Source organism: Pseudonaja textilis, chromosome 2 (assembly GCF_049901715.1).
Source record: "Pseudonaja textilis isolate UNSWEBS1 chromosome 2, rPseTex1.2, whole genome shotgun sequence".
Classification (NCBI taxonomy): Eukaryota; Metazoa; Chordata; class Lepidosauria; order Squamata; family Elapidae; genus Pseudonaja; species Pseudonaja textilis.
Genome location: NC_141991.1, coordinates 168,615,225 through 168,626,391, shown reverse-complemented (window position 1 = coordinate 168,626,391; position 11,167 = coordinate 168,615,225). Strand labels below are relative to the sequence as shown.

Below are 11,167 nucleotides of genomic sequence, written 5' to 3'. Positions count from 1 at the left end.
AAAGTTAGAGAAAGTGAGCTTCAACAGCATAACTGTGTCTTTCATCTAAATATTATATGGGCAACCATATCTATAAACCATGTTTACATCTCCAAACCATGTCAGAACCTTGTTCAAGTTTCAGGCATTTAGAAACTAAGGTCATACAGATCTGCAGCAAGGACTTCTCTCTGTGTTTCACTTGTGCTGTCCTCTCGAAAAATACATACACTAACGATACGCTAATAATATAAAATAGAAGTCTATACATTCAGTGCAATCTATTCAGAATTTTAGATACTTTAATGAAATGGTTCTTCTCCAATCCTTAATGCATTGAAGTAATTGTATAGGCTTCAGTCTGTACAAGTATTTACATGGGCATAGATACTGTGTTTTCCCCAAAATAAGACCTTATATATTAAAAATAAGGTCTTCTATTATTTTTTGCTCTAAAAGGTGCATTAGGGATTATTTTCCATTAGGTCTTATTTTGGGGGAAATATGGTACTAAATGCATCCATCTGGCTGACAATATTAACTGGAGCTTATTTTTGGGGTAGGGCTTATATTATGAGCATCCTGAAAAAAAATCATGCTGGGGCTTATTTTCTGGTTGGGTCTTATTTTCAGAGAAACGGGTATGTATGACTGTACAGGTAGTCTTCAGTTAATACTGCTCTGTTTATGACTGGTCCTCGAACCTATGATGGGGGTAGTATCCCTCATAATCGCATGATAACAATTCAAGTGCTTGGCAATTGGCATAGACTTACAAAAGTCACAGCATCCCAGAGTCACATGATGTTGTGGTTAGCTGGCAGCAGATGTGGATGGCTGAGAACAAGTGAAGACTCAGATGAGGGACCAGGATCATTAGGGAGTGGACTGCTGCCTTCAGAGACTGTGGGGGCTGGCAGCAGTGACGAGGAGGTTCCTGAGGAGCCTGTGCCAAGTGCGCATGCGTGCAGGGTTGCTCGCAGGAAAGAGCAGCTGCAGCAGCATGGGCAACTTGGGACTAAGTCTGTAAGGTAATGGCCCCTCCTTCAAGAAGATAAAAGCCAGCTGTGAAGAGAACATTCTTTGCAGGAAGCAAAGACATTTTGAAACTCAGCCTCGTGGACATTGCAGTATCTTAAGTTGGTATTTGAAGACTCTTGTGAAATATTTCTAATCTGTTATACTTGGCAGTCTTGCACACTTTTGGCGAGGCTTGTGCTTATCAAAGTTAATAGTTTGCAGCAGCTTTTCAACTGGGGATTCGTAAGAATTATTAAAAGGTTTCTGTTCCCTTTGGTTCATGTTTGTTTTATTGGAAAAGGGTTTGGGTCAGAACACATGATTGCCATTTGCAATCTTCACAGCTGCTTTATGACAAACAAAGTCAAACAGAAAGCTAGCATTAAGTCATATGTTGTGATTAAATGACATTATTAACTACCACTGGTGATTCACTTAATGACCGCAATGGACCTGATATCATAAGTTCAGTGTGATGAAAGACTGTTTCACTTAATGACCACATAAGTCAATGATGGAGTCAGCAGACCCAACTGTGCTCATTAAGTGAGGATGACCTATATATAATTATGTTTGTGATCAGGAGTATAAAGGAATTCAGACAGTGTTCAGGTAAATTTTCAATGATAGAACTGTGATTTAACCTAGAGGAAGTGACTGTCTCTTTACTCTGAGCTTTTTGATTTGATAATGATACAGAATGTGTGAGCTAACGCTTGTTACAACCATGGCAACATAGATAATATGAACAATTCAGCTACTGCAGCTAAGAACAAGTAGTCTTAGACTTACAACATTCATTTTGTGACCATTCAAAGTCACAACGGCACTGAAAAAAGTGACTTATGGTCACTTTTCACACTTATGATAGTTGCAGTATCCCCATGGTCATGTAATCAGAATTCAGACCCTTGGCAACTAGTTCATATTTTTGACTGTTTAGTGTCCCAGGGTCATATGATCCCCTTTTGTGACCTGACTAGTAAAATCCATGGGGAAACCAGATTCACTTAACAATCACAACTTACTTAACAACTGCAATGATTCAAATAACAACTGTGGCAAGAAAAGTCATAAAATGGGACAAAACTCACTTAACAAATGTTTCACTTAGCAGTGTCAAGCTTGGGCTCAATTGTGTTCATAAGTCGAGGACTACCTATATCATGTATTTAGATATATTGAGCATTCTGTAATGAGGCAGTTTGTCCCACTGATTGTTTTAACTGTCAGGAAATTTCTCCTTAAGTCTAAGTTGCTTCTCTCCTTGTTTAGTTTCCACCCATTGCTTCTTGTCCTGCCCTCAGGGGCTTTGGAGAATAGCTTGACTCCCTCTTCTTTGTGGCAGCCCCAGAGATATTGGAACACTGCTATCATGTCTCCCCTAGTCCTTCTTTTCATCAAACTAGACATTCCCAATTCCAGCAACTATTCTTTATATGTTTTAGCCTCCAGTCCCCTAATCATCTTTGTTGCTCTTCTCTGCACTCTTTCTAGAATCTCAACATCTTTTTTACACTGTGGTGACCAAAACTGGATGCAGTATTCCAAGTGGCCTTACCAAGGCCTAATAAAGGTGTTACAGTAACACTTCACGTGATCTTGATTCTATCGCTCTGTTAATGCAGTCTAGAACTGTGTTGGCTTTTTTGACAGCTGCAGCACACTGCTGGCTAATGTTTAAATGATTCTCCACTAGGACTCTTAAGATCCATCTCAAATTACTACTATTGTACAATGTACCACATATACTGTACCTGTTCATTTTGTTTTTCTTGCCTAAATGTAGAACCTTACTTCTTTCACCACTGAATTTCATTTTGTTAGATAGCACCCAACGTTCAAATCTGTCAAAACACTTCTGTATCTTAAGTCTATCTTCTGGAGTCTATCTTCCTGCTAGCTTGGTGTCATCTGCAGATTTGATGAGTTTCCCATCTATCCACTTGTCCAAATCATTGATGAAGATATTGAAGAGTACTGGGCCTAAAACAAAGCCTTGGGGCACCCCACTGCATACTTCCCTGTATGTAGATACAGTTCCATTGAGCACTATATGTCAGCCAGTTACAAATCCATCTGGTGGTGATGCTGTCTAACCCACATTTTTCTGTCTTATCAAGTAGTAGGTTATGGTCTACTTTATCAAATGCTTTACTGAAGTCCAAGTAAATTATATCAACAGCATTCCTCTGGTCCACTAATTTTTTCAGTTTGTCAAAGAATGCAATAAGATTTGTCTGGCCTGATCTGTTTTTGACAAACCCATGTTGGCTTTTGGTTATTACTTTGTTTGCTTCTAGGTGTTCGCTGATTTATTGCTTGATTATCTTTTCCAGAATCTTCCCTGGTATTGAGGTCAGGCTGATAGATCTGTGGTTTGCTGGATCTATTTTTGTGTTTTTGTTTTTTTGAAAATGGGAACTACATCAGCTCTTTTCTAGTCCTCTGGCATTTCCCCAGTGCTCCAGGATCTTTGAAAGATATAGTTCAGTGGTTCTGAGATCTTGTCTTCCAGTTCCTTCAGAACCTTGGGGTGTAATCCAATTTGATGGCAATCTATGTTAAAATATATTTGCCAAAGACATATAGGTCTTATACTTACATGCAAGTGCTATCAAGAAGTAGGATGGACCTATCCATTCACCGACTGTGCCCCAAACAGATAAATGACCTCATTCACAGAAACACAAGCGTGATTCATTTTTCAGGGCTCGACACACCATAAGTAATATTCTCTTGCCTTTAAGCTTTTCGACCCATAGGATTCTGCTCAGCCCAGTTGTTTTTTATGCATAGTTCTTGGCAATGCTGAATTCAGTTAACAGTAACCTTTCAGAGCTCCCACTGAGCATTATAGGGAAAAAAAACTCAAGCAGCTGACAGCTATTATAGAGAGAGAGTGAATTATCCAACCTAACTGGCACCTTACAATGTTTTTCTTTTATAATAGCAGTTGCAGAGTTTCTCAGGTCATATTTGAAGGGTCCTTCATGTCAAACATACCATCGTGTTTCTTCAGATAAAAAAAATACTTGCGACATTTCTCACCTTTAATTATGATATTGTGAAATTAGTCAGACATATAAGAACATTACAATTCCTCAGATAACTTGACTGCTATGACATATTAAACTCTTCACTTCTTTTTTGAAAAGAAGGCTAGTCGGAAATATATTTCTTCCGTTTCATTCCCAAGGTGCAATATAAGCCCAAGACGAAAAAATAAATCTAGTTTTAAAATGCAATATTTATTTTGTGAAATTGCCCTTGAATTTAAGACCATTTGCCCCTGCCCCCCCACCCCCGTCAAGATAAGAAAAAAACTACAACCATTTAACATGAATTGAATGATTAGCAATGAATTTAATTGATTCCCTATCAAATTAGCCACTCCATTTGTAAGATTATCTGATTTCCCTATTTGTATCTGTATGCATAAATCTCTTTGATGTCCAAAAGACAGGCAGCAGGGCTTAGGAAGCCCAAAATTTATGTGTGTTTTAGAAAAATGCTAAAAAATGTGAAATAAGAAGGATGATGTACAACCATAGCCATAATAGATGTTTTTGATCCGGCTGGCAGGGTGCTTAGATATGGCCCACAGGGCTGCCCTGGATACCGTGAAGGACTGGCCTGTGTTGTCTCTGCCAGTAAAAATGGAGTTCATGAGAGCCGCACACGGCCTTTCCAAGCTCTGTTTTCTTTGGCAGAGGGCTGCAGGAGGCCATTGGAGCCAAAAATGGAGTGCCCCCGACAGGCACCCCCAACATGAGTGACCTTGAGCTGGCCATTCCCACCCCAGCCACCCCAGCCACACCCACCCACCCCTGAGGTCAAACACAACCCTGATGTGGCCCTCAATGAAATAGACTTTGACACCCCTGTACTAGATTAATCATGCAACCAACCATAAAACACCCTGACAATTTATCAGGTGATATGAAGAAAAAGCTATGATTTTTGTTAATCTAGATCAGGGGTCCCCTAACTCCTGGACTGGCGTCAAGTCACAGCATGCGAAAAACCAGGCCACACAAAAAAGTGAAGCTCCATCTGCAGGAGGCAGGCAGCATGTGAAACTATGCTCCCTCTGGTCTGTAGGAAACTTGAACTGGTCCCTTGGATTAGGGACCACTGATCTAAATCAATCAAAAATAGAATACTAACCAAAGTTGAGCATGCTAAAATAAACTGGAAAAAAAAAAAACCTAATGCATTTTCAAAATTTGAAAGTTGAATATTAAAACCTGACATCAAATTCTGTATCCAAAAATCAGATTATTTAAGTTATTCACAGAAACCAAAAGTGCACATTAACTGTCACATATAAAATATTGAACTATATTTCCAAACCTATGACTAGCAGGGATAAGATATGAAAAATGGTCATAACTCAACTTTTTTCAATGCCGTTGTAACTGAATAGTCACTGAACCAACTGTTGTGAGTCAAGGACTACCTGTTTTATAATCAAAACTGTAAGCCCATTTTATAATACATTCTTTCACTTACTGCTCTTCTGTTTCAAATTTCAATAAAAGTTTATATGTTCATTATTTGTTTACAATTCTATTTCACACTCAGTCTTCAAACCATATTTTTGTCTGCTAGAAATCTTTTTAATATTTTTAAATACGAGACCACTGACAGCTACTCTAAGTTCCTTTGCCAACAATAATTAATTTTATTTTACACTCCCTTGACAAAATTCTAACATCTCACAATAAGTTAGTTCTTTACACTTGCCTCATCTATAAAATACTTCTGTCAGAATGTTTGCAGCATGACTACTATTATGAGACAACCCAAGAGCAAAACACAGCACACAAAGACTTAGACATTTAACATTAGTTTATATCAGTGGTGGGATTCAAAAAATTTTACTACCAGTTCTGTGGGCAAGGCTTGATGGGCAGGGGAGGGATACTGTAAAATCTCCAGTCAGAGGTGTATTTGCCGGTTCTCCGAACCACTCAAAATTTCCGCTACTGGTTCTCCAGAATTGGTCAGAACCTGCTGTATACCACCTCTGGTTTATATACAAGATATATACAGAAATATAAATGTTAGGCAAATACCTGAAAAACAATCAATCTTCTTAACTCTACACAGAAAATTTTGTCAGGACACAAGGAGAGAGAAGCACACCCTCTAATGGCTGCCTTATATAAACACCTCTTAAAGAGGTAAAGACTTCTGTGGACCCATACATAGACTTAAAAAGGCAATACCAATGCTGATTCATCCTCATTGCATCAGCTTTACATTGCATCAACCGGTCAGCTCTTAAATCCCAATACTTTAACAATGTCTTGTGCCAAGAGCCACAAAGATACTATCGGGCACACCTTGTGTTTGTATCTATCCAATATTCTTAATATAGCACATATAACAATGATTATAAAAATCCACATACACTTCGATGTTATCACATCCCAAGTACCCATGACACTGAAATCTCAGGTCATGCCCTTCTCGTTCCAAAAGCCTTTTATTTCCAAGCATAGTTTTTTCCCCCCATTCAAACCAAACCAAACAGCAAAATACAATTTCAAACCAGGTAAATCAATCCTCGTTTTTCTTTTGTATCTTGTAACTTTTTTTCTCCACCACACAAATTTAGATATATCCTTCTGACACTGTTTAAACAATGTGTCAGTTGTCAAAACAGGTATTGTCTGAAGTGAAAACATTGTTCTAGGCGAGACATTCATTTTTATCACGGAGATTCTCCCTAGCAATGATAGTTGCAGTTTCTCCCATCTTAACATGTCTCTTTCAACTTTATTCCATGCCTTAACACAATTATTTTGAAATAACATTTGTCAAAATGATACTCAGCTATTTTACCTTCTTCTCAATCTTAAACCCATTTTATTCATCAATTTATTTGAGCTTTTATTTTCATATTTGTGTTAACATCTTCACGTCCTGTTTATTAACCTTGAAACCAAATTATTTTAATTTTTCCATTAATATTTCAATTCTCTTTAAGAGATTTTCCAATACCAACCCAAGTCTTCTGCAAAAGCCATTAATTCATAAGTTTCTTTTTTTAATCTTACTCCAACGATTCTTGTCTTATATCTGTACTCGGTATTTCAAGAAGCAAAATAACCAAGAGAGGAGACCTGTTTTCGCATTTTGTTCTTTTTTATATCTCACAGGATTTTGTTAGATCTCCATTAACGTTTTTTTGGTATTTTCTACACAGTGTAAATTGATCTTATTTATAAAGTTCTCTCCAAAATTTGTATCTTCCAAAACTGTGGACAAAAAAAGCCCACTTCAAATTGTCAAAGATTTTCTCTGCATCTAAAAAATCAATGTAACTTGTTTTTCATTATGCTCCAAGCATTCCAAAAAGTCCAACACAATTCTAACGCTATCTTTTAACAGCTTTATTAGCTCAAAAAAAAAAAAAACATTGATCCTCATGAATAAATTCTGGCAAAATTATTTTGAGTCTACTGGCTAGAATTGTTGTTCAATCAGAATAGAGCTGGAAGGGACCTTACAGGTCTTCTAGTCCAACCTAGTCCAACCCTTCTATGTTTTTGTCTCCAGGCCTTTAATCATCTTAGTTGCTCTTCTTTCAACATTTTTTTTGTAATGTGGTCACCAAAACTGGACGCAGTATTCCAGGTGTGGCCTTATTAATACTTTATAAAGCGGTAATAATACTTCGCATGATTTTGATTCTATGCCTCTGTTGGAAGAAATATCCATCTGGTTCAGTTCCAAGTGGGAGAAAGACACTGGAAACATGTAGGCTGATTGGAAAGATAGTTTATTGGTGAACAGGACCACATGGGTTTTAGGTCCTGGGCAGCTGACCACATGGAGTGGAGATTGAGTGTTATTTATACCTTATACCCTATAACTCTAACCCTTGAGCTTCCTATTCCTGTGGCAAGAGCATGTATTCTACTGGCTGTAGTCAGACTCCCATGGGGCCATGGGGAGTCATGTTTGTCTGAATCAAGTTTGGTTGAATCTTGGACTGATGCAATGTAGGAGCTGAGGGCTAATCCTATCTTTGTTCAGATCTTGCTGCTGGGAGTAATGGATTATCAAATCTGCATTTCTAAAGGCTGGCCTCAGCTTAGTATCTGCTTGGGGGCAGGGAGCTGAGTTTCTGCCTTTAGAAATATGTTTCTACTTTTCTTATCCAGGGAAATATAGTATTATTCTGCCTTTTTAACATTTCCTAAAATACTTCATTCTTCTAGGAGGGGTGGATGCTAACTTTCTACAACCAAGGATTGTATTTGCTGTTTTGGCTGCTGCCACACAATGGCTGGCTCATGTTTAAGTGATTGTCCAGTAAAACTCAAAGATCCCTCTCACAGTTACTGTTTGTGGGCCAGGTTTTACCTACTCTGTACTCGTGCCTTTGTCTTTTCCTGCCTAGGTAATATTGGTCTAGAGTAGAAGTGGGCAATTAATTTTCCCAAAGGACCACATGAAAAATTGGAACTGTTATGGAGGGTTAGGGTTGGCCCTGCTACCGCCCTCCGCGCTATAGTTCTCTGGCTGCCACTGCCCCCACTCACACTTCTGCAAGCCGGACAGGGACAATAAAAAGCTGGAAGTGGCCCATGGGCCATAATATGTCCATGTCTAGCCTATAGTTTCTTGTTAAAGTTAAAACTTGTCGCTTTTTAGGTATTAATGCTATATTGGCCTTTTCTAAATCTCTGGAATCTTTCTCTCTGTAGGATTAGAATTCATTGTGTTTTGTAGAAGTTATAAAGTTCATCTTTAAAATTTTTTTAATAAGAATCTGATAATTCATTTGGTCCAGACACCTTGCTTATTTTAATCTTTTTTATAGCTACTGAATTTTATTATTATAGGTCCATTCATAATCTAGCTCTGTTCCTCTGTAGTCTTGGGTAAATTTTGCTTCTTTAGATATTCCATCTATTCTCTATTCTCCATGGAGATGTCTCTTCCTTTATACAGATTGGAATAATATTGATGAAATGCTCTTTGTATAGCCTCATTGTCTATTAATACAATATCTGCCACTCATTTTTTCTTAATTTATATGCTACAGTAGCTACTTCCTTGGTTTATTTGAAAATTCATATTTTTGCTTTATGTAATTCATTTTTATTTCCATTTCTCTTATTGTTAGTATAGATAATTGTCATTTTAAAAGCTTAATTTTTGGAGAAATACTTATCTTTTCTGGAAATTCTTTTTTTTCCTTTATTTTTTCCAAAACAGTTTATTTTTTCTCATAACTCTTCTTTTTAAGTTCACTTTTATGCTGTATAAAATAGCCTCTAATAAAAGTTTTACTTGCATCCCAAGCTATTTTCAGTGCCTTTATCCTAAATTATTTTCAAACATTTCTTTAAATATCTTTTTACAGTCCTACTGCTTCTTTCTGTGGCAACAATTCATTTAGTCTCCATGACTTGAGATGATGCAAAGCAGAGCCTCTCCCACTATATATCAAGCGAACTGACACCCAACATGAAGATGTGGCACGACCATGAACACGAAGCCAAACAACAGGATCACAGCTCACCAGCTCAAATCCCCCGACAACTAAGACTAACCTGAACACAGCCAAGCCCACACCTGAACAGAACACACCCCCAGCCAATCAGAACACAGCCAAGCCCCCACCCAGTCAAGTCGCACTCCCACTGCCAGTTAAAATAAAAAACAGCTGCAAGCTCACATTACTCCAAGAAGCACAAAGCCGAAGACACAAGCCTGAAGATGACGAATTTTACACGGGAGAAAACCCGAATAACCAAAGATCCAATACAAATACCCGTGAAAACCTCAGAAAACAAATATATGTATATGTGTGTATATATATATATATATATATATATATATATATATATATATATATGTGTGTGTGTGTGTGTGTGTGTGTGTGTGTGTGTGTGTGTGTGTGTGTATATGTAAATGTATATGTATATGTATGTGTATATGTGGGGTGCCTCTGTCAGCAAAAATGGAGCTCAGGGTGGCTGCGGGCATCCCTCCCGAGCTCCTTTTTCTCTGGCAGAGGGTTGCAGGAGGCCGTTGCAGACAAAAATGGAGCTTGGGAGCCCGTTTTTGCAGACAGAGTGATAGGCGCCTGTTGTGGAGCGATGGTAAGGCAGAGGCATGAGACCAGAGCATACAAGTAACAGACTTTATTGCAGTGAATAAAGGGTTGTCGCGTCTGCTCGCTAACTCGCAGACCAGCGGGCGACAATGGGCTGGCTCTGCCCGACAGCTGGCTTATATAGCCGGTTGTCAAACGGAGCCAACCAATGGGAGCTGCTGGTGCTCCCACCTAAACAGCGGACCTGGTTGGGAACCCCAACCAATTCCATGGACATAACACCCCTTCCCCCCAGCTGAGAACATGCATAGTCTTGGAGGTACGTGGGTTGTCTTCGCCGGCGCCCCGAGCGTCGCAGTTCAGGTGAACTGTCAGTCTGCGTCGAACCTTGGGTCTCGGATTGCGCCTCAGCGGTTGTTGGCACCAGGGCTGGCGTGGTGTCTGATGGTGCTGGTGAGGCCCCCTGCTCGGCTTGGCCCGATTGAGCCTCGAGGTCTGGCTGGTCGGCTGGGTCACTCGGTGGTTGGATCGGTGACTCTGGCTGGAAGCTCGGGCTCTCCACCCAGTCCTCTCGCTCGTCTGGGAAAACCTGGTTCCGCAGGGGATCTCCATCAGGTGCAGGCGAGGTGTTGTTGGAGTTGGCCGGTTGGCACGGGTTGGTATCCGTCGCGCCCATCCTTCACCTTCTGAGTTGATCCACGTGTCTCCGCCACAGACGTCCATCCCCAAGAAGGACTCGATAGGATCTGGGGCCGGTAACTGATACGATCTGTCCTGGCACCCACAATGGTTCCCCTGCGTAGTTCCTGGCGTATACCAGGTCCTGTGGGGCGAAGTCTCTGACCAGGCTATCGGATCCTAAAGGGGTGTCTGGGCAATAGTGGGGGTGTAGCCTGTCTAGAGTGGTTCTAAGGCGTCTCCCCATTAAAAGTTCAGCCGGAGACTTGTTGGTGGTGGTGCAGGGGGTTGTGTGCTGGCTGAGAAGGAACCGAGACAATTTAGAGTGCCAGTCCTCCTGACCGAACCTGGCAAGTGCTTCCTTGGCTGATCTAACTGCTCTCTCTGCCATCCCGTTGCTAGCGGGAT

General features: G+C 39.9%; 1 pseudogene; it reads left to right on the top strand.

Moving 5' to 3' along the window:
• Nucleotides 1-622: 622 nt before the first annotated feature.
• On the top strand, nucleotides 623-3,098 carry LOC148127231 (uncharacterized; annotated as a pseudogene).
• Nucleotides 3,099-11,167: the final 8,069 nt, after the last annotated feature.